Genomic DNA, 25,037 nt, shown 5'->3' with positions numbered 1-25,037 from the left:
TGGTTGGCTTCTCGGCTTAGTCACACCTTATCAGCATCAGCTGGTTGGTTGGCTGCTCGGCTTCTCCCTCAAAGGCACCAATTTCCCCTCCAGGGTTGCTTTTCCTAGCTTTAGGGAACAACCAGGGACTCCCAGTAACTGAGCAGGTCCCTGGAGCGATTTGGCCAAAGACCATCTCCTTTTGTATGTTCATACCATAAAGTCCAGGATGCATACCAAGGAGAGTACAGTCGGGCCCTGAGGCTTAGGAGGGTCTTAGTGGCGCCTTCCTCAGAGGGCAATGCTCGCCACAGGACTTCACCTGGTAAGAGGCACTAATGGGAACAGAATGGAGGTGCCTTTACAAGGTAAACACTGAGTTACGATATGATCCAGCAGGCCCACTCCTGGGCCTATAACCTAAGAAAGAAGACAGAAGTGGAAAGACACAGGCAGGCAAATCTGCATTGCAGGAGTATTACAATAGCCAGGACATGGAAGCAAGCAGAAAGTCCATCAACAGATGAGTGGACAAAGAAGAACAGGGACCTGAACAGATGGACTATTAGCCAAGGAACAAAAGGAAACAATGCCATCAACAGCACCATCGGTGAGGCTAGAGTTCATCACGCACCTTGCAGTAAGTCACAGAGCGAAAGATACATAGCCTACGATATCACTTATAGGTGTTCCCTGAAAATTGATATCACTGAAGATATTTCCACAGAGAAAGGCAATCACAGATGCAATAAACAGATTTATGGTTCACCCATGGACAGGTGTGAGAATTGTGTACATTAGGAAATTGGGTTTAAGAGAGAGATACCAACACAGGTGAAATACAAAATCACCAAAGGCCTACGGAATACCAAGAGAAGAGTACTCAACATTGTGTCATAAGCTCCATGGGAAAAGGATCCAAAGAAGACTAGATACATGTTTATGTGTAAAAGAGCCACATCTTTCACACCTACAACAAGCAAAACATTGTAATCAAACTTGCTGTGAGAAACAATAAACATTGAATTAAAAAACGAACAAGTCAGTCGTGAGGCACAAACCTAAGGGGCTTTTTCCTGGCACAGTCCATTCTAATTGACAACCGAGAATACGACTTCCACGGAGGCTCTGTTGCCCGAGTAACCAGGTTTGGTAAAGGAGACCTGCTGCCGCCTTGTGGCCGTTTCTCAAAACAGCAGCTTTAAACCCAGTGCTAATGGTCACTTGATATTCAAAATCATTGCAGGCCTATAAATGACACCTGCCCTCAAAAACGATTCTTGGGTCGTCCATCGAGGAAAAAAACTCAAAAGACGTGCACATTTCAAAACGACAATTTCAAGAGGCATATTTTGTGCACATTTTGTCTTCTCTTTCTTTCTTTCTCTTGTGATAAATAAAAGGGCATGGAAAAATGCTCAACATCAGGAATTAATAAAGCCATGCAAATCCAGTCGACAGAAACGTTCACCCACCGTCGTCAGAATGATCATCAGCCACAGAGTCTACAAAGAATAAATGCTCAAGGTGTTTTAGAGAACTCTGTGCCCTCTAGCTGCCGCTGGGACGTAACCTGGGAACAGCTAGTAGTGAGGACACCGTGGAGGTGCGTTGAAAGGTAAAAATTGAGCTAACCTGTAATCGGGTAGGCCCACTGATGGGCCTATCTCCCGAGTAGACCAAAATCAAAAAGACACAGGCTGGCCATCCTGCACTGCAGCAACATGTACCATCGCCAAGACTTGGAAGAAACCCAAATGTCCATCAACAGAACAATGCACCAAGAAGAAGGGGGCCCATGCGCACAATGGAACATGAGCCACGGAAGAGCATGCAACAGTGCCGCTGGCACCACCGTAGAAGGATCTAGAGATACCCACCCAAAAGGAAGTACGAAAGAAACCGAAATAGAAATATCCTATGACATCACTTATAGCTGTTACTTCAACATTGATACCCATGAAGTCATTTCCAAGAGAAGGCCGTGCATAGATGCAGAAAACCAACTATGCTTAACCAAGTGGAAAGGTGTAAGGAATGTATGAATTTGGATATGGGGGTTTACAGACATGTACTGATACATATGAAATATATAATCACAAAATACCTAAGGAATACCAAGAGAGGTCGACTCAACACTCTGTAATAACCTACACGGAAAAGGATCCAAAGATGAATAGATTGATACATACATATGATGAACCAGATGCAGTACACCTAGAACACACACCACATTTTTATCCAATTGGCTGTGATACTAGATAACAATTAAATTTTAAAAAACACACAAGAAGTAAGGAGATATAAGCTCTTGGGGGTTTGCCCTGACACACTGCACTCTCATTTGCAGCCTACTAACACAATTTCCAGGAAGCCTCTGTTGCAGGAAAACCCAGAGTTGGAAATGGAGAAATGCTGCCGCCTTGTGGCCGTTTCCCGCAAGAGCGGCTTTAAACGGATAGCTATGGGTCACTTAACATTCACAAGGACTCAGGCCTCTAAAAGACACCTGCCCTCAAAAAAAAAAAAAATGTCCTGAGCTCGGCAGTGGTGAAAAAAATTCAAAGCAGGCAAATGTGTCAAAGAGATAGTATGAAGAGGTAAGTTTTACTCACTCTTTATCAAAAAAAGCAAAATGGAGAAAAGCTCAACCTCAGGAATGATCAGACTCCTCTAAGCTACAAAAAGCTTTCAACTCACCCAAGTTAACTACCGTCAGCCAAAAGACTACAAACAATAAATGCTGAAGGGGTTTTAGAGAACTCTGTTCCCTCTGTCTGCGGAGGACATGTCTAGTTGTAACAGCCAATAATGAGAACAGAAAGGAGCTGCGTTTTCAATTAAAAATTGAGCCACCCTTCCATCCAGAACACCCACAGCCGAGCCTCTCACCTGAGAAGACAGGCTGCAAGAGCTGCACTCCACGAGTTTTCACAGTAGCCAAGACACCGAAGCAACCCAAATGTCCATCAACAGATGAATGGATAAGAAGAGCTGGTCCGTGGACACAGTGGACTATTAGCCATGGAAAACAAGGAAACACTGCTCTTTGAGGCACCCGAGATGAGCCTAGAGATCATCACAGAACATGAGTTAAGTCGGAAAGCAAAAGGCATACCGTATGACATCACGTATAGGCGTTATCTAACAGCTGACACAAATGAACATATTTCCACAAAGAAAGACACTCACACACTTAGAAAACAAACTAAGCTTAAGTAAAATGAAAGGTGGGGGGAATGGATAAATTAAGATTAGTGTCACCATATGTGTACAAATACGTATTAAATATATATATCAAACAGACCGACCATATAGCAAGGGAGGTCACCAGAACACTCTGCAATAATTTACATGGGAAGAGGATCTGTACAAGAATATATATATATATATATATATATATATATATATATATATATATATATATATATATATATATAAAACGTACAAATGAACCAGATTCTGTACATATAGGACCAACAGTATTCTAATCATTACCCCGATTTAAACAAATTAAAAGAGCGAAGAAGAAGTAATGTGACATACACATCTGGGGTTTTTTCCTGGCACATTCCATTCTAATTGACAACCTGGGAACAGGACTTCCAGAAGGCTCTGCTGCCCTAGTAACCAGATGTGGGAATGTAGCAAGGCTGACGCCTTGTGGCCGTTTCCCACAGCAGCAGCTTTAAAGTCAGTGCTAATGGTCACTCAATATTCACACCCATTGCAGGCTTGTAAATGACACCTGCCCTCCAAAACAAAATCCTGGGGCCGAAAATCGACCAAAAAAGTCGAAAGAGGGCAACCTTCCAAGAAGACAATTGCGAGAGGTTTATTGTACTCACGGTTTTTTTTTTTTTTCTGTTTTTGTTTAACAGAATAAAAAAAGGCGTGGAAAAATGCTGAACCTTAGGAATTATTAGACACGAAAATACACGTTACAAAAACCTATCATGTCACACGACTCAGCATGGCCAGCAGCAAAACTTCTGCAAACAAGAAATGCTGACGGGGTGGTGAAGAAATGCGTACCCTCGGTTCTAAGTGGGACGTGGTAAGAGCCCCTAAGGAAAACACAGTGGAGTTGCCTGGAAAGGGTCAACATTGAGCGACCGTTCAATCAAGCATACCCACTGCTGGGTCTATCACCTGAGAGGATGAGAATCAAAAAAGACACGGGCTGGCAATCCTGCAATCCAGCAATGTTTACCGTAGCCAACACTTGGAAGCAATGAAAATGCCCAGCCACAGAGGAATGCAGAAAGGAGCAGTGGTCCATGGACACAATGGAAGAGTGCTCCAGTGAAAAGTAGAAATTCCATTTTAAAAACAGATATAAGTAAGGAGACATCAGCTTTGGGGGGTTTCTCCAGACACATCCCACCGTCATTGATAACCGAGGAACACCACTGGCAGGAAGGTCTGCTTCACTAGTTACCAGAGTGGGAAACGCAGAAATGCTGCAGCCCTCTGGCCGTTACGTGCAACGGCAGCTTGAAAACCCGTGCTAATGGTCACTTCATGTGCACAAGTCCTGGAGGGCTGTCAATGAAACCTGCCCTCAAAATGTCTTGAGGGAGGTAGTGGCCAAAATATTTCAAAAGGTGGCACATACTTCAAGAAAAGAATGTGATGAGGTAAGCTACACACACAGTTTGAAGGAAAAAAGGACATCCCTGAAAGCTCAATTTCAAGGCTTTATGAGACGCATGCAAATCCAACCACAGAGGTATGGGCTCACACCAGTCAGAAGAACCATCAGCAACAAAACTACCAACAATTCATGCTGAAGGGGTTGTGGAGAAGTGCATACCCTCTAGGTTAAGTGGGACTTTGCCGCCAGCCGCGGCGGGTCCTCAAAGTGTAGCAACAACCGACGAGAGGGGGTAGGGAACTGAACGCACCAAGGTATGGGATCAGAAGGGCACAAGCAACTGACGCTTGCAAGGCAAGTTTAATAACAAAGCCTAGCCGTATATATACCCCTAAAGCAGGGAATTTGCTTCGTCACGCCTTATCGGCATCAGCTGGTTGGTTGGCTTCTCGGCTTAGTCACACCTTATCAGCATCAGCTGGTTGGTTGGCTGCTCGGCTTCTCCCTCAAAGGCACCAATTTCCCCTCCAGGGTTGCTTTTCCTAGCTTTAGGGAACAATCAGGGACTCCCAGTAACTGAGCAGGTCCCTGGAGCGATTTGGCCAAAGACCATCTCCTTTTGTATGTTCATACCATAAAGTCCAGGATGCATACCAAGGAGAGTACAGTCGGGCCCTGAGGCTTAGGAGGGTCTTAGTGGCGCCTTCCTCAGAGGGCAATGCTCGCCACAGGACTTCACCTGGTAAGAGGCACTAATGGGAACAGAATGGAGGTGCCTTTACAAGGTAAACACTGAGTTACGATATGATCCAGCAGGCCCACTCCTGGGCCTATAACCTAAGAAAGAAGACAGAAGTGGAAAGACACAGGCAGGCAAATCTGCATTGCAGGAGTATTACAATAGCCAGGACATGGAAGCAAGCAGAAAGTCCATCAACAGATGAGTGGACAAAGAAGAACAGGGACCTGAACAGATGGACTATTAGCCAAGGAACAAAAGGAAACAATGCCATCAACAGCACCATCGGTGAGGCTAGAGTTCATCACGCACCTTGCAGTAAGTCACAGAGCGAAAGATACATAGCCTACGATATCACTTATAGGTGTTCCCTGAAAATTGATATCACTGAAGATATTTCCACAGAGAAAGGCAATCACAGATGCAATAAACAGATTTATGGTTCACCCATGGACAGGTGTGAGAATTGTGTACATTAGGAAATTGGGTTTAAGAGAGAGATACCAACACAGGTGAAATACAAAATCACCAAAGGCCTACGGAATACCAAGAGAAGAGTACTCAACATTGTGTCATAAGCTCCATGGGAAAAGGATCCAAAGAAGACTAGATACATGTTTATGTGTAAAAGAGCCACATCTTTCACACCTACAACAAGCAAAACATTGTAATCAAACTTGCTGTGAGAAACAATAAACATTGAATTAAAAAACGAACAAGTCAGTCGTGAGGCACAAACCTAAGGGGCTTTTTCCTGGCACAGTCCATTCTAATTGACAACCGAGAATACGACTTCCACGGAGGCTCTGTTGCCCGAGTAACCAGGTTTGGTAAAGGAGACCTGCTGCCGCCTTGTGGCCGTTTCTCAAAACAGCAGCTTTAAACCCAGTGCTAATGGTCACTTGATATTCAAAATCATTGCAGGCCTATAAATGACACCTGCCCTCAAAAACGATTCTTGGGTCGTCCATCGAGGAAAAAAACTCAAAAGACGTGCACATTTCAAAACGACAATTTCAAGAGGCATATTTTGTGCACATTTTGTCTTCTCTTTCTTTCTTTCTCTTGTGATAAATAAAAGGGCATGGAAAAATGCTCAACATCAGGAATTAATAAAGCCATGCAAATCCAGTCGACAGAAACGTTCACCCACCGTCGTCAGAATGATCATCAGCCACAGAGTCTACAAAGAATAAATGCTCAAGGTGTTTTAGAGAACTCTGTGCCCTCTAGCTGCCGCTGGGACGTAACCTGGGAACAGCTAGTAGTGAGGACACCGTGGAGGTGCGTTGAAAGGTAAAAATTGAGCTAACCTGTAATCGGGTAGGCCCACTGATGGGCCTATCTCCCGAGTAGACCAAAATCAAAAAGACACAGGCTGGCCATCCTGCGCTGCAGCAACATGTACCATCGCCAAGACTTGGAAGAAACCCAAATGTCCATCAACAGAACAATGCACCAAGAAGAAGGGGGCCCATGTGCACAATGGAACATGAGCCACGGAAGAGCATGCAACAGTGCCGCTGGCACCACCGTAGAAGGATCTAGAGATACCCACCCAAAAGGAAGTACGAAAGAAACCGAAATAGAAATATCCTATGACATCACTTATAGCTGTTACTTCAACATTGATACCCATGAAGTCATTTCCAAGAGAAGGCCGTGCATAGATGCAGAAAACCAACTATGGTTAACCAAGTGGAAAGGTGTAAGGAATGTATGAATTTGGATATGGGGGTTTACAGACATGTACTGATACATATGAAATATATAATCACAAAATACCTAAGGAATACCAAGAGAGGTCGACTCAACACTCTGTAATAACCTACACGGAAAAGGATCCAAAGATGAATAGATTGATACATACATATGATGAACCAGATGCAGTACACCTAGAACACACACCACATTTTTATCCAATTGGCTGTGATACTAGATAACAATTAAATTTTAAAAAACACACAAGAAGTAAGGAGATATAAGCTCTTGGGGGTTTGCCCTGACACACTGCACTCTCATTTGCAGCCTACTAACACAATTTCCAGGAAGCCTCTGTTGCAGGAAAACCCAGAGTTGGAAATGGAGAAATGCTGCCGCCTTGTGGCCGTTTCCCGCAAGAGCGGCTTTAAACGGATAGCTATGGGTCACTTAACATTCACAAGGACTCAGGCCTCTAAAAGACACCTGCCCTCAAAAAAAAAAAAAATGTCCTGAGCTCGGCAGTGGTGAAAAAAATTCAAAGCAGGCAAATGTGTCAAAGAGATAGTATGAAGAGGTAAGTTTTACTCACTCTTTATCAAAAAAAGCAAAATGGAGAAAAGCTCAACCTCAGGAATGATCAGACTCCTCTAAGCTACAAAAAGCTTTCAACTCACCCAAGTTAACTACCGTCAGCCAAAAGACTACAAACAATAAATGCTGAAGGGGTTTTAGAGAACTCTGTTCCCTCTGTCTGCGGAGGACATGTCTAGTTGTAACAGCCAATAATGAGAACAGAAAGGAGCTGCGTTTTCAATTAAAAATTGAGCCACCCTTCCATCCAGAACACCCACAGCCGAGCCTCTCACCTGAGAAGACAGGCTGCAAGAGCTGCACTCCACGAGTTTTCACAGTAGCCAAGACACCGAAGCAACCCAAATGTCCATCAACAGATGAATGGATAAGAAGAGCTGGTCCGTGGACACAGTGGACTATTAGCCATGGAAAACAAGGAAACACTGCTCTTTGAGGCACCCGAGATGAGCCTAGAGATCATCACAGAACATGAGTTAAGTCGGAAAGCAAAAGGCATACCGTATGACATCACGTATAGGCGTTATCTAACAGCTGACACAAATGAACATATTTCCACAAAGAAAGACACTCACACACTTAGAAAACAAACTAAGCTTAAGTAAAATGAAAGGTGGGGGGAATGGATAAATTAAGATTAGTGTCACCATATGTGTACAAATACGTATTAAATATATATATCAAACAGACCGACCATATAGCAAGGGAGGTCACCAGAACACTCTGCAATAATTTACATGGGAAGAGGATCTGTACAAGAATATATATATATATATATATATATATATATATATATATATATATATATATAAAACGTACAAATGAACCAGATTCTGTACATATAGGACCAACAGTATTCTAATCATTACCCCGATTTAAACAAATTAAAAGAGCGAAGAAGAAGTAATGTGACATACACATCTGGGGTTTTTTCCTGGCACATTCCATTCTAATTGACAACCTGGGAACAGGACTTCCAGAAGGCTCTGCTGCCCTAGTAACCAGATGTGGGAATGTAGCAAGGCTGACGCCTTGTGGCCGTTTCCCACAGCAGCAGCTTTAAAGTCAGTGCTAATGGTCACTCAATATTCACACCCATTGCAGGCTTGTAAATGACACCTGCCCTCCAAAACAAAATCCTGGGGCCGAAAATCGACCAAAAAAGTCGAAAGAGGGCAACCTTCCAAGAAGACAATTGCGAGAGGTTTATTGTACTCACGGGGTTTTTTTTTCTGTTTTTGTTTAACAGAATAAAAAAAGGCGTGGAAAAATGCTGAACCTTAGGAATTATTAGACACGAAAATACACGTTACAAAAACCTATCATGTCACACGACTCAGCATGGCCAGCAGCAAAACTTCTGCAAACAAGAAATGCTGACGGGGTGGTGAAGAAATGCGTACCCTCGGTTCTAAGTGGGACGTGGTAAGAGCCCCTAAGGAAAACACAGTGGAGTTGCCTGGAAAGGGTCAACATTGAGCGACCGTTCAATCAAGCATACCCACTGCTGGGTCTATCACCTGAGAGGATGAGAATCAAAAAAGACACGGGCTGGCAATCCTGCAATCCAGCAATGTTTACCGTAGCCAACACTTGGAAGCAATGAAAATGCCCAGCCACAGAGGAATGCAGAAAGGAGCAGTGGTCCATGGACACAATGGAAGAGTGCTCCAGTGAAAAGTAGAAATTCCATTTTAAAAACAGATATAAGTAAGGAGACATCAGCTTTGGGGGGTTTCTCCAGACACATCCCACCGTCATTGATAACCGAGGAACACCACTGGCAGGAAGGTCTGCTTCACTAGTTACCAGAGTGGGAAACGCAGAAATGCTGCAGCCCTCTGGCCGTTACGTGCAACGGCAGCTTGAAAACCCGTGCTAATGGTCACTTCATGTGCACAAGTCCTGGAGGGCTGTCAATGAAACCTGCCCTCAAAATGTCTTGAGGGAGGTAGTGGCCAAAATATTTCAAAAGGTGGCACATACTTCAAGAAAAGAATGTGATGAGGTAAGCTACACACACAGTTTGAAGGAAAAAAGGACATCCCTGAAAGCTCAATTTCAAGGCTTTATGAGACGCATGCAAATCCAACCACAGAGGTATGGGCTCACACCAGTCAGAAGAACCATCAGCAACAAAACTACCAACAATTCATGCTGAAGGGGTTGTGGAGAAGTGCATACCCTCTAGGTTAAGTGGGACTTTGCCGCCAGCCGCGGCGGGTCCTCAAAGTGTAGCAACAACCGACGAGAGGGGGTAGGGAACTGAACGCACCAAGGTATGGGATCAGAAGGGCACAAGCAACTGACGCTTGCAAGGCAAGTTTAATAACAAAGCCTAGCCGTATATATACCCCTAAAGCAGGGAATTTGCTTCGTCACGCCTTATCGGCATCAGCTGGTTGGTTGGCTTCTCGGCTTAGTCACACCTTATCAGCATCAGCTGGTTGGTTGGCTGCTCGGCTTCTCCCTCAAAGGCACCAATTTCCCCTCCAGGGTTGCTTTTCCTAGCTTTAGGGAACAACCAGGGACTCCCAGTAACTGAGCAGGTCCCTGGAGCGATTTGGCCAAAGACCATCTCCTTTTGTATGTTCATACCATAAAGTCCAGGATGCATACCAAGGAGAGTACAGTCGGGCCCTGAGGCTTAGGAGGGTCTTAGTGGCGCCTTCCTCAGAGGGCAATGCTCGCCACAGGACTTCACCTGGTAAGAGGCACTAATGGGAACAGAATGGAGGTGCCTTTACAAGGTAAACACTGAGTTACGATATGATCCAGCAGGCCCACTCCTGGGCCTATAACCTAAGAAAGAAGACAGAAGTGGAAAGACACAGGCAGGCAAATCTGCATTGCAGGAGTATTACAATAGCCAGGACATGGAAGCAAGCAGAAAGTCCATCAACAGATGAGTGGACAAAGAAGAACAGGGACCTGAACAGATGGACTATTAGCCAAGGAACAAAAGGAAACAATGCCATCAACAGCACCATCGGTGAGGCTAGAGTTCATCACGCACCTTGCAGTAAGTCACAGAGCGAAAGATACATAGCCTACGATATCACTTATAGGTGTTCCCTGAAAATTGATATCACTGAAGATATTTCCACAGAGAAAGGCAATCACAGATGCAATAAACAGATTTATGGTTCACCCATGGACAGGTGTGAGAATTGTGTACATTAGGAAATTGGGTTTAAGAGAGAGATACCAACACAGGTGAAATACAAAATCACCAAAGGCCTACGGAATACCAAGAGAAGAGTACTCAACATTGTGTCATAAGCTCCATGGGAAAAGGATCCAAAGAAGACTAGATACATGTTTATGTGTAAAAGAGCCACATCTTTCACACCTACAACAAGCAAAACATTGTAATCAAACTTGCTGTGAGAAACAATAAACATTGAATTAAAAAACGAACAAGTCAGTCGTGAGGCACAAACCTAAGGGGCTTTTTCCTGGCACAGTCCATTCTAATTGACAACCGAGAATACGACTTCCACGGAGGCTCTGTTGCCCGAGTAACCAGGTTTGGTAAAGGAGACCTGCTGCCGCCTTGTGGCCGTTTCTCAAAACAGCAGCTTTAAACCCAGTGCTAATGGTCACTTGATATTCAAAATCATTGCAGGCCTATAAATGACACCTGCCCTCAAAAACGATTCTTGGGTCGTCCATCGAGGAAAAAAACTCAAAAGACGTGCACATTTCAAAACGACAATTTCAAGAGGCATATTTTGTGCACATTTTGTCTTCTCTTTCTTTCTTTCTCTTGTGATAAATAAAAGGGCATGGAAAAATGCTCAACATCAGGAATTAATAAAGCCATGCAAATCCAGTCGACAGAAACGTTCACCCACCGTCGTCAGAATGATCATCAGCCACAGAGTCTACAAAGAATAAATGCTCAAGGTGTTTTAGAGAACTCTGTGCCCTCTAGCTGCCGCTGGGACGTAACCTGGGAACAGCTAGTAGTGAGGACACCGTGGAGGTGCGTTGAAAGGTAAAAATTGAGCTAACCTGTAATCGGGTAGGCCCACTGATGGGCCTATCTCCCGAGTAGACCAAAATCAAAAAGACACAGGCTGGCCATCCTGCGCTGCAGCAACATGTACCATCGCCAAGACTTGGAAGAAACCCAAATGTCCATCAACAGAACAATGCACCAAGAAGAAGGGGGCCCATGTGCACAATGGAACATGAGCCACGGAAGAGCATGCAACAGTGCCGCTGGCACCACCGTAGAAGGATCTAGAGATACCCACCCAAAAGGAAGTACGAAAGAAACCGAAATAGAAATATCCTATGACATCACTTATAGCTGTTACTTCAACATTGATACCCATGAAGTCATTTCCAAGAGAAGGCCGTGCATAGATGCAGAAAACCAACTATGCTTAACCAAGTGGAAAGGTGTAAGGAATGTATGAATTTGGATATGGGGGTTTACAGACATGTACTGATACATATGAAATATATAATCACAAAATACCTAAGGAATACCAAGAGAGGTCGACTCAACACTCTGTAATAACCTACACGGAAAAGGATCCAAAGATGAATAGATTGATACATACATATGATGAACCAGATGCAGTACACCTAGAACACACACCACATTTTTATCCAATTGGCTGTGATACTAGATAACAATTAAATTTTAAAAAACACACAAGAAGTAAGGAGATATAAGCTCTTGGGGGTTTGCCCTGACACACTGCACTCTCATTTGCAGCCTACTAACACAATTTCCAGGAAGCCTCTGTTGCAGGAAAACCCAGAGTTGGAAATGGAGAAATGCTGCCGCCTTGTGGCCGTTTCCCGCAAGAGCGGCTTTAAACGGATAGCTATGGGTCACTTAACATTCACAAGGACTCAGGCCTCTAAAAGACACCTGCCCTCAAAAAAAAAAAAAATGTCCTGAGCTCGGCAGTGGTGAAAAAAATTCAAAGCAGGCAAATGTGTCAAAGAGATAGTATGAAGAGGTAAGTTTTACTCACTCTTTATCAAAAAAAGCAAAATGGAGAAAAGCTCAACCTCAGGAATGATCAGACTCCTCTAAGCTACAAAAAGCTTTCAACTCACCCAAGTTAACTACCGTCAGCCAAAAGACTACAAACAATAAATGCTGAAGGGGTTTTAGAGAACTCTGTTCCCTCTGTCTGCGGAGGACATGTCTAGTTGTAACAGCCAATAATGAGAACAGAAAGGAGCTGCGTTTTCAATTAAAAATTGAGCCACCCTTCCATCCAGAACACCCACAGCCGAGCCTCTCACCTGAGAAGACAGGCTGCAAGAGCTGCACTCCACGAGTTTTCACAGTAGCCAAGACACCGAAGCAACCCAAATGTCCATCAACAGATGAATGGATAAGAAGAGCTGGTCCGTGGACACAGTGGACTATTAGCCATGGAAAACAAGGAAACACTGCTCTTTGAGGCACCCGAGATGAGCCTAGAGATCATCACAGAACATGAGTTAAGTCGGAAAGCAAAAGGCATACCGTATGACATCACGTATAGGCGTTATCTAACAGCTGACACAAATGAACATATTTCCACAAAGAAAGACACTCACACACTTAGAAAACAAACTAAGCTTAAGTAAAATGAAAGGTGGGGGGAATGGATAAATTAAGATTAGTGTCACCATATGTGTACAAATACGTATTAAATATATATATCAAACAGACCGACCATATAGCAAGGGAGGTCACCAGAACACTCTGCAATAATTTACATGGGAAGAGGATCTGTACAAGAATATATATATATATATATATATATATATATATATATATATATATATATATATATATATAAAAGGTACAAATGAACCAGATTCTGTACATATAGGACCAACAGTATTCTAATCATTACCCCGATTTAAACAAATTAAAAGAGCGAAGAAGAAGTAATGTGACATACACATCTGGGGTTTTTTCCTGGCACATTCCATTCTAATTGACAACCTGGGAACAGGACTTCCAGAAGGCTCTGCTGCCCTAGTAACCAGATGTGGGAATGTAGCAAGGCTGACGCCTTGTGGCCGTTTCCCACAGCAGCAGCTTTAAAGTCAGTGCTAATGGTCACTCAATATTCACACCCATTGCAGGCTTGTAAATGACACCTGCCCTCCAAAACAAAATCCTGGGGCCGAAAATCGACCAAAAAAGTCGAAAGAGGGCAACCTTCCAAGAAGACAATTGCGAGAGGTTTATTGTACTCACGGGGTTTTTTTTTCTGTTTTTGTTTAACAGAATAAAAAAAGGCGTGGAAAAATGCTGAACCTTAGGAATTATTAGACACGAAAATACACGTTACAAAAACCTATCATGTCACACGACTCAGCATGGCCAGCAGCAAAACTTCTGCAAACAAGAAATGCTGACGGGGTGGTGAAGAAATGCGTACCCTCGGTTCTAAGTGGGACGTGGTAAGAGCCCCTAAGGAAAACACAGTGGAGTTGCCTGGAAAGGGTCAACATTGAGCGACCGTTCAATCAAGCATACCCACTGCTGGGTCTATCACCTGAGAGGATGAGAATCAAAAAAGACACGGGCTGGCAATCCTGCAATCCAGCAATGTTTACCGTAGCCAACACTTGGAAGCAATGAAAATGCCCAGCCACAGAGGAATGCAGAAAGGAGCAGTGGTCCATGGACACAATGGAAGAGTGCTCCAGTGAAAAGTAGAAATTCCATTTTAAAAACAGATATAAGTAAGGAGACATCAGCTTTGGGGGGTTTCTCCAGACACATCCCACCGTCATTGATAACCGAGGAACACCACTGGCAGGAAGGTCTGCTTCACTAGTTACCAGAGTGGGAAACGCAGAAATGCTGCAGCCCTCTGGCCGTTACGTGCAACGGCAGCTTGAAAACCCGTGCTAATGGTCACTTCATGTGCACAAGTCCTGGAGGGCTGTCAATGAAACCTGCCCTCAAAATGTCTTGAGGGAGGTAGTGGCCAAAATATTTCAAAAGGTGGCACATACTTCAAGAAAAGAATGTGATGAGGTAAGCTACACACACAGTTTGAAGGAAAAAAGGACATCCCTGAAAGCTCAATTTCAAGGCTTTATGAGACGCATGCAAATCCAACCACAGAGGTATGGGCTCACACCAGTCAGAAGAACCATCAGCAACAAAACTACCAACAATTCATGCTGAAGGGGTTGTGGAGAAGTGCATACCCTCTAGGTTAAGTGGGACTTTGCCGCCAGCCGCGGCGGGTCCTCAAAGTGTAGCAACAACCGACGAGAGGGGGTAGGGAACTGAACGCACCAAGGTATGGGATCAGAAGGGCACAAGCAACTGACGCTTGCAAGGCAAGTTTAATAACAAAGCCTAGCCGTATATATACCCCTAAAGCAGGGAATTTGCTTCGTCACGCCTTATCGGCATCAGCTGGTTGGTTGGCTTCTCGGCTTAGTCACACCTTATCAGCATCAGCTGGTTGGTTGGCTGCTCGGCTTCTCCCTCAAAGGCACCAATTTCCCCTCCAGGGTTGCTTTTCCTAGCTTTAGGGAACAACCAGGGACTCCCAGTAACTGAGCAGGTCCCTGGAGCGATTTGGCCAAAGACCATCTCCTTTTGTATGTTCATACCATAAAGTCCAGGATGCATACCAAGGAGAGTACAGTCGGGCCCTGAGGCTTAGGAGGGTCTTAGTGGCGCCTTCCTCAGAGGGCAATGCTCGCCACAGGACTTCACCTGGTAAGAGGCACTAATGGGAACAGAATGGAGGTGCCTTTACAAGGTAAACACTGAGTTACGATATGATCCAGCAGGCCCACTCCTGGGCCTATAACCTAAGAAAGAAGACAGAAGTGGAAAGACACAGGCAGGCAAATCTGCATTGCAGGAGTATTACAATAGCCAGGACATGGAAGCAAGCAGAAAGTCCATCAACAGATGAGTGGACAAAGAAGAACAGGGACCTGAACAGATGGACTATTAGCCAAGGAACAAAAGGAAACAATGCCATCAACAGCACCATCGGTGAGGCTAGAGTTCATCACGCACCTTGCAGTAAGTCACAGAGCGAAAGATACATAGCCTACGATATCACTTATAGGTGTTCCCTGAAAATTGATATCACTGAAGATATTTCCACAGAGAAAGGCAATCACAGATGCAATAAACAGATTTATGGTTCACCCATGGACAGGTGTGAGAATTGTGTACATTAGGAAATTGGGTTTAAGAGAGAGATACCAACACAGGTGAAATACAAAATCACCAAAGGCCTACGGAATACCAAGAGAAGAGTACTCAACATTGTGTCATAAGCTCCATGGGAAAAGGATCCAAAGAAGACTAGATACATGTTTATGTGTAAAAGAGCCACATCTTTCACACCTACAACAAGCAAAACATTGTAATCAAACTTGCTGTGAGAAACAATAAACATTGAATTAAAAAACGAACAAGTCAGTCGTGAGGCACAAACCTAAGGGGCTTTTTCCTGGCACAGTCCATTCTAATTGACAACCGAGAATACGACTTCCACGGAGGCTCTGTTGCCCGAGTAACCAGGTTTGGTAAAGGAGACCTGCTGCCGCCTTGTGGCCGTTTCTCAAAACAGCAGCTTTAAACCCAGTGCTAATGGTCACTTGATATTCAAAATCATTGCAGGCCTATAAATGACACCTGCCCTCAAAAACGATTCTTGGGTCGTCCATCGAGGAAAAAAACTCAAAAGACGTGCACATTTCAAAACGACAATTTCAAGAGGCATATTTTGTGCACATTTTGTCTTCTCTTTCTTTCTTTCTCTTGTGATAAATAAAAGGGCATGGAAAAATGCTCAACATCAGGAATTAATAAAGCCATGCAAATCCAGTCGACAGAAACGTTCACCCACCGTCGTCAGAATGATCATCAGCCACAGAGTCTACAAAGAATAAATGCTCAAGGTGTTTTAGAGAACTCTGTGCCCTCTAGCTGCCGCTGGGACGTAACCTGGGAACAGCTAGTAGTGAGGACACCGTGGAGGTGCGTTGAAAGGTAAAAATTGAGCTAACCTGTAATCGGGTAGGCCCACTGATGGGCCTATCTCCCGAGTAGACCAAAATCAAAAAGACACAGGCTGGCCATCCTGCGCTGCAGCAACATGTACCATCGCCAAGACTTGGAAGAAACCCAAATGTCCATCAACAGAACAATGCACCAAGAAGAAGGGGGCCCATGTGCACAATGGAACATGAGCCACGGAAGAGCATGCAACAGTGCCGCTGGCACCACCGTAGAAGGATCTAGAGATACCCACCCAAAAGGAAGTACGAAAGAAACCGAAATAGAAATATCCTATGACATCACTTATAGCTGTTACTTCAACATTGATACCCATGAAGTCATTTCCAAGAGAAGGCCGTGCATAGATGCAGAAAACCAACTATGCTTAACCAAGTGGAAAGGTGTAAGGAATGTATGAATTTGGATATGGGGGTTTACAGACATGTACTGATACATATGAAATATATAATCACAAAATACCTAAGGAATACCAAGAGAGGTCGACTCAACACTCTGTAATAACCTACACGGGAAAGGATCCAAAGATGAATAGATTGATACATACATATGATGAACCAGATGCAGTACACCTAGAACACACACCACATTTTTATCCAATTGGCTGTGATACTAGATAACAATTAAATTTTAAAAAACACACAAGAAGTAAGGAGATATAAGCTCTTGGGGGTTTGCCCTGACACACTGCACTCTCATTTGCAGCCTACTAACACAATTTCCAGGAAGCCTCTGTTGCAGGAAAACCCAGAGTTGGAAATGGAGAAATGCTGCCGCCTTGTGGCCGTTTCCCGCAAGAGCGGCTTTAAACGGATAGCTATGGGTCACTTAACATTCACAAGGACTCAGGCCTCTAAAAGACACCTGCCCTCAAAAAAAAAAAAAATGTCCTGAGCTCGGCAGTGGTGAAAAAAATTCAAAGCAGGCAAATGTGTCAAAGAGATAGTATGAAGAGGTAAGTTTTACTCACTCTTTATCAAAAAAAGCAAAATGGAGAAAAGCTCAACCTCAGGAATGATCAGACTCCTCTAAGCTACAAAAAGCTTTCAACTCACCCAAGTTAACTACCGTCAGCCAAAAGACTACAAACAATAAATGCTGAAGGGGTTTTAGAGAACTCTGTTCCCTCTGTCTGCGGAGGACATGTCTAGTTGTAACAGCCAATAATGAGAACAGAAAGGAGCTGCGTTTTCAATTAAAAATTGAGCCACCCTTCCATCCAGAACACCCACAGCCGAGCCTCTCACCTGAGAAGACAGGCTGCAAGAGCTGCACTCCACGAGTTTTCACAGTAGCCAAGACACCGAAGCAACCCAAATGTCCATCAACAGATGAATGGATAAGAAGAGCTGGTCCGTGGACACAGTGGACTATTAGCCATGGAAAACAAGGAAACACTGCTCTTTGAGGCACCCGAGATGAGCCTAGAGATCATCACAGAACATGAGTTAAGTCGGAAAGCAAAAGGCATACCGTATGACATCACGTATAGGCGTTATCTAACAGCTGACACAAATGAACATATTTCCACAAAGAAAGACACTCACACACTTAGAAAACAAACTAAGCTTAAGTAAAATGAAAGGTGGGGGGAATGGATAAATTAAGATTAGTGTCACCATATGTGTACAAATACGTATTAAATATATATATCAAACAGACCGACCATATAGCAAGGGAGGTCACCAGAACACTCTGCAATAATTTACATGGGAAGAGGATCTGTACAAGAATATATATATATATATATATATATATATATATATATATATATATATATATATATATATATAAAAGGTACAAATGAACCAGATTCTGTACATATAGGACCAACAGTATTCTAATCATTACCCCGATTTAAACAAATTAAAAGAGCGAAGAAGAAGTAATGTGACATACACATCTGGGGTTTTTTCCTGGCACATTCCATTCTAATTGACAACCTGGGAACAGGACTTCCAGAAGGCTCTGCTGCCCTAGTAACCAGATGTGGGAATGTAGCAAGGCTGACGCCTTGTGGCCGTTTCCCACAGCAGCAGCTTTAAAGTCAGTGCTAATGGTCACTCAATATTCACACCCATTGCAGGCTTGTAAATGACACCTGCCCTCCAAAACAAAATCCTGGGGCCGAAAATCGACCAAAAAAGTCGAAAGAGGGCAACCTTCCAAGAAGACAATTGCGAGAGGTTTATTGTACTCACGGGGTTTTTTTTTCTGTTTTTGTTTAACAGAATAAAAAAAGGCGTGGAAAAATGCTGAACCTTAGGAATTATTAGACACGAAAATACACGTTACAAAAACCTATCATGTCACACGACTCAGCATGGCCAGCAGCAAAACTTCTGCAAACAAGAAATGCTGACGGGGTGGTGAAGAAATGCGTACCCTCGGTTCTAAGTGGGACGTGGTAAGAGCCCCTAAGGAAAACACAGTGGAGTTGCCTGGAAAGGGTCAACATTGAGCGACCGTTCAATCAAGCATACCCACTGCTGGGTCTATCACCTGAGAGGATGAGAATCAAAAAAGACACGGGCTGGCAATCCTGCAATCCAGCAATGTTTACCGTAGCCAACACTTGGAAGCAATGAAAATGCCCAGCCACAGAGGAATGCAGAAAGGAGCAGTGGTCCATGGACACAATGGAAGAGTGCTCCAGTGAAAAGTAGAAATTCCATTTTAAAAACAGATATAAGTAAGGAGACATCAGCTTTGGGGGGTTTCTCCAGACACATCCCACCGTCATTGATAACCGAGGAACACCACTGGCAGGAAGGTCTGCTTCACTAGTTACCAGAGTGGGAAACGCAGAAATGCTGCAGCCCTCTGGCCGTTACGTGCAACGGCAGCTTGAAAACCCGTGCTAATGGTCACTTCATGTGCACAAGTCCTGGAGGGCTGTCAATGAAACCTGCCCTCAAAATGTCTTGAGGGAGGTAGTGGCCAAAATATTTCAAAAGGTGGCACATACTTCAAGAAAAGAATGTGATGAGGTAAGCTACACACACAGTTTGAAGGAAAAAAGGACATCCCTGAAAGCTCAATTTCAAGGCTTTATGAGACGCATGCAAATCCAACCACAGAGGTATGGGCTCACACCAGTCAGAAGAACCATCAGCAACAAAACTACCAACAATTCATGCTGAAGGGGTTGTGGAGAAGTGCATACCCTCTAGGTTAAGTGGGACTTTGCCGCCAGCCGCGGCGGGTCCTCAAAGTGTAGCAACAACCGACGAGAGGGGGTAGGGAACTGAACGCACCAAGGTATGGGATCAGAAGGGCACAAGCAACTGACGCTTGCAAGGCAAGTTTAATAACAAAGCCTAGCCGTATATATACCCCTAAAGCAGGGAATTTGCTTCGTCACGCCTTATCGGCATCAGCTGGTTGGTTGGCTTCTCGGCTTAGTCACACCTTATCAGCATCAGCTGGTTGGTTGGCTGCTCGGCTTCTCCCTCAAAGGCACCAATTTCCCCTCCAGGGTTGCTTTTCCTAGCTTTAGGGAACAACCAGGGACTCCCAGTAACTGAGCAGGTCCCTGGAGCGATTTGGCCAAAGACCATCTCCTTTTGTATGTTCATACCATAAAGTCCAGGATGCATACCAAGGAGAGTACAGTCGGGCCCTGAGGCTTAGGAGGGTCTTAGTGGCGCCTTCCTCAGAGGGCAATGCTCGCCACAGGACTTCACCTGGTAAGAGGCACTAATGGGAACAGAATGGAGGTGCCTTTACAAGGTAAACACTGAGTTACGATATGATCCAGCAGGCCCACTCCTGGGCCTATAACCTAAGAAAGAAGACAGAAGTGGAAAGACACAGGCAGGCAAATCTGCATTGCAGGAGTATTACAATAGCCAGGACATGGAAGCAAGCAGAAAGTCCATCAACAGATGAGTGGACAAAGAAGAACAGGGACCTGAACAGATGGACTATTAGCCAAGGAACAAAAGGAAACAATGCCATCAACAGCACCATCGGTGAGGCTAGAGTTCATCACGCACCTTGCAGTAAGTCACAGAGCGAAAGATACATAGCCTACGATATCACTTATAGGTGTTCCCTGAAAATTGATATCACTGAAGATATTTCCACAGAGAAAGGCAATCACAGATGCAATAAACAGATTTATGGTTCACCCATGGACAGGTGTGAGAATTGTGTACATTAGGAAATTGGGTTTAAGAGAGAGATACCAACACAGGTGAAATACAAAATCACCAAAGGCCTACGGAATACCAAGAGAAGAGTACTCAACATTGTGTCATAAGCTCCATGGGAAAAGGATCCAAAGAAGACTAGATACATGTTTATGTGTAAAAGAGCCACATCTTTCACACCTACAACAAGCAAAACATTGTAATCAAACTTGCTGTGAGAAACAATAAACATTGAATTAAAAAACGAACAAGTCAGTCGTGAGGCACAAACCTAAGGGGCTTTTTCCTGGCACAGTCCATTCTAATTGACAACCGAGAATACGACTTCCACGGAGGCTCTGTTGCCCGAGTAACCAGGTTTGGTAAAGGAGACCTGCTGCCGCCTTGTGGCCGTTTCTCAAAACAGCAGCTTTAAACCCAGTGCTAATGGTCACTTGATATTCAAAATCATTGCAGGCCTATAAATGACACCTGCCCTCAAAAACGATTCTTGGGTCGTCCATCGAGGAAAAAAACTCAAAAGACGTGCACATTTCAAAACGACAATTTCAAGAGGCATATTTTGTGCACATTTTGTCTTCTCTTTCTTTCTTTCTCTTGTGATAAATAAAAGGGCATGGAAAAATGCTCAACATCAGGAATTAATAAAGCCATGCAAATCCAGTCGACAGAAACGTTCACCCACCGTCGTCAGAATGATCATCAGCCACAGAGTCTACAAAGAATAAATGCTCAAGGTGTTTTAGAGAACTCTGTGCCCTCTAGCGGCCGCTGGGACGTAACCTGGGAACAGCTAGTAGTGAGGACACCGTGGAGGTGCGTTGAAAGGTAAAAATTGAGCTAACCTGTAATCGGGTAGGCCCACTGATGGGCCTATCTCCCGAGTAGACCAAAATCAAAAAGACACAGGCTGGCCATCCTGCGCTGCAGCAACATGTACCATCGCCAAGACTTGGAAGAAACCCAAATGTCCATCAACAGAACAATGCACCAAGAAGAAGGGGGCCCATGTGCACAATGGAACATGAGCCACGGAAGAGCATGCAACAGTGCCGCTGGCACCACCGTAGAAGGATCTAGAGATACCCACCCAAAAGGAAGTACGAAAGAAACCGAAATAGAAATATCCTATGACATCACTTATAGCTGTTACTTCAACATTGATACCCATGAAGTCATTTCCAAGAGAAGGCCGTGCATAGATGCAGAAAACCAACTATGCTTAACCAAGTGGAAAGGTGTAAGGAATGTATGAATTTGGATATGGGGGTTTACAGACATGTACTGATACATATGAAATATATAATCACAAAATACCTAAGGAATACCAAGAGAGGTCGACTCAACACTCTGTAATAACCTACACGGGAAAGGATCCAAAGATGAATAGATTGATACATACATATGATGAACCAGATGCAGTACACCTAGAACACACACCACATTTTTATCCAATTGGCTGTGATACTAGATAACAATTAAATTTTAAAAAACACACAAGAAGTAAGGAGATATAAGCTCTTGGGGGTTTGCCCTGACACACTGCACTCTCATTTGCAGCCTACTAACACAATTTCCAGGAAGCCTCTGTTGCAGGAAAACCCAGAGTTGGAAATGGAGAAATGCTGCCGCCTTGTGGCCGTTTCCCGCAAGAGCGGCTTTAAACGGATAGCTATGGGTCACTTAACATTCACAAGGACTCAGGCCTCTAAAAGACACCTGCCCTCAAAAAAAAAAAAATGTCCTGAGCTCGGCAGTGGTGAAAAAAATTCAAAGCAGGCAAATGTGTCAAAGAGATAGTATGAAGAGGTAAGTTTTACTCACTCTTTATCAAAAAAAGCAAAATGGAGAAAAGCTCAACCTCAGGAATGATCAGACTCCTCTAAGCTACAAAAAGCTTTCAACTCACCCAAGTTAACTACCGTCAGCCAAAAGACTACAAACAATAAATGCTGAAGGGGTTTTAGAGAACTCTGTTCCCTCTGTCTGCGGAGGACATGTCTAGTTGTAACAGCCAATAATGAGAACAGAAAGGAGCTGCGTTTTCAATTAAAAATTGAGCCACCCTTCCATCCAGAACACCCACAGCCGAGCCTCTCACCTGAGAAGACAGGCTGCAAGAGCTGCACTCCACGAGTTTTCACAGTAGCCAAGACACCGAAGCAACCCAAATGTCCATCAACAGATGAATGGATAAGAAGAGCTGGTCCGTGGACACAGTGGACTATTAGCCATGGAAAACAAGGAAACACTGCTCTTTGAGGCACCCGAGATGAGCCTAGAGATCATCACAGAACATGAGTTAAGTCGGAAAGCAAAAGGCATACCGTATGACATCACGTATAGGCGTTATCTAACAGCTGACACAAATGAACATATTTCCACAAAGAAAGACACTCACACACTTAGAAAACAAACTAAGCTTAAGTAAAATGAAAGGTGGGGGGAATGGATAAATTAAGATTAGTGTCACCATATGTGTACAAATACGTATTAAATATATATATCAAACAGACCGACCATATAGCAAGGGAGGTCACCAGAACACTCTGCAATAATTTACATGGGAAGAGGATCTGTACAAGAATATATATATATATATATATATATATATATATATATATATATATATATATATATAAAAGGTACAAATGAACCAGATTCTGTACATATAGGACCAACAGTATTCTAATCATTACCCCGATTTAAACAAATTAAAAGAGCGAAGAAGAAGTAATGTGACATACACATCTGGGGTTTTTTCCTGGCACATTCCATTCTAATTGACAACCTGGGAACAGGACTTCCAGAAGGCTCTGCTGCCCTAGTAACCAGATGTGGGAATGTAGCAAGGCTGACGCCTTGTGGCCGTTTCCCACAGCAGCAGCTTTAAAGTCAGTGCTAATGGTCACTCAATATTCACACCCATTGCAGGCTTGTAAATGACACCTGCCCTCCAAAACAAAATCCTGGGGCCGAAAATCGACCAAAAAAGTCGAAAGAGGGCAACCTTCCAAGAAGACAATTGCGAGAGGTTTATTGTACTCACGGGGTTTTTTTTTCTGTTTTTGTTTAACAGAATAAAAAAAGGCGTGGAAAAATGCTGAACCTTAGGAATTATTAGACACGAAAATACACGTTACAAAAACCTATCATGTCACACGACTCAGCATGGCCAGCAGCAAAACTTCTGCAAACAAGAAATGCTGACGGGGTGGTGAAGAAATGCGTACCCTCGGTTCTAAGTGGGACGTGGTAAGAGCCCCTAAGGAAAACACAGTGGAGTTGCCTGGAAAGGGTCAACATTGAGCGACCGTTCAATCAAGCATACCCACTGCTGGGTCTATCACCTGAGAGGATGAGAATCAAAAAAGACACGGGCTGGCAATCCTGCAATCCAGCAATGTTTACCGTAGCCAACACTTGGAAGCAATGAAAATGCCCAGCCACAGAGGAATGCAGAAAGGAGCAGTGGTCCATGGACACAATGGAAGAGTGCTCCAGTGAAAAGTAGAAATTCCATTTTAAAAACAGATATAAGTAAGGAGACATCAGCTTTGGGGGGTTTCTCCAGACACATCCCACCGTCATTGATAACCGAGGAACACCACTGGCAGGAAGGTCTGCTTCACTAGTTACCAGAGTGGGAAACGCAGAAATGCTGCAGCCCTCTGGCCGTTACGTGCAACGGCAGCTTGAAAACCCGTGCTAATGGTCACTTCATGTGCACAAGTCCTGGAGGGCTGTCAATGAAACCTGCCCTCAAAATGTCTTGAGGGAGGTAGTGGCCAAAATATTTCAAAAGGTGGCACATACTTCAAGAAAAGAATGTGATGAGGTAAGCTACACACACAGTTTGAAGGAAAAAAGGACATCCCTGAAAGCTCAATTTCAAGGCTTTATGAGACGCATGCAAATCCAACCACAGAGGTATGGGCTCACACCAGTCAGAAGAACCATCAGCAACAAAACTACCAACAATTCATGCTGAAGGGGTTGTGGAGAAGTGCATACCCTCTAGGTTAAGTGGGACTTTGCCGCCAGCCGCGGCGGGTCCTCAAAGTGTAGCAACAACCGACGAGAGGGGGTAGGGAACTGAACGCACCAAGGTATGGGATCAGAAGGGCACAAGCAACTGACGCTTGCAAGGCAAGTTTAATAACAAAGCCTAGCCGTATATATACCCCTAAAGCAGGGAATTTGCTTCGTCACGCCTTATCGGCATCAGCTGGTTGGTTG

This window comes from Kogia breviceps, chromosome 6, assembly GCF_026419965.1.
Source record: "Kogia breviceps isolate mKogBre1 chromosome 6, mKogBre1 haplotype 1, whole genome shotgun sequence".
NCBI lineage: Eukaryota > Metazoa > Chordata > Mammalia > Artiodactyla > Physeteridae > Kogia > Kogia breviceps.
This window is presented reverse-complemented; position numbering follows the sequence as displayed.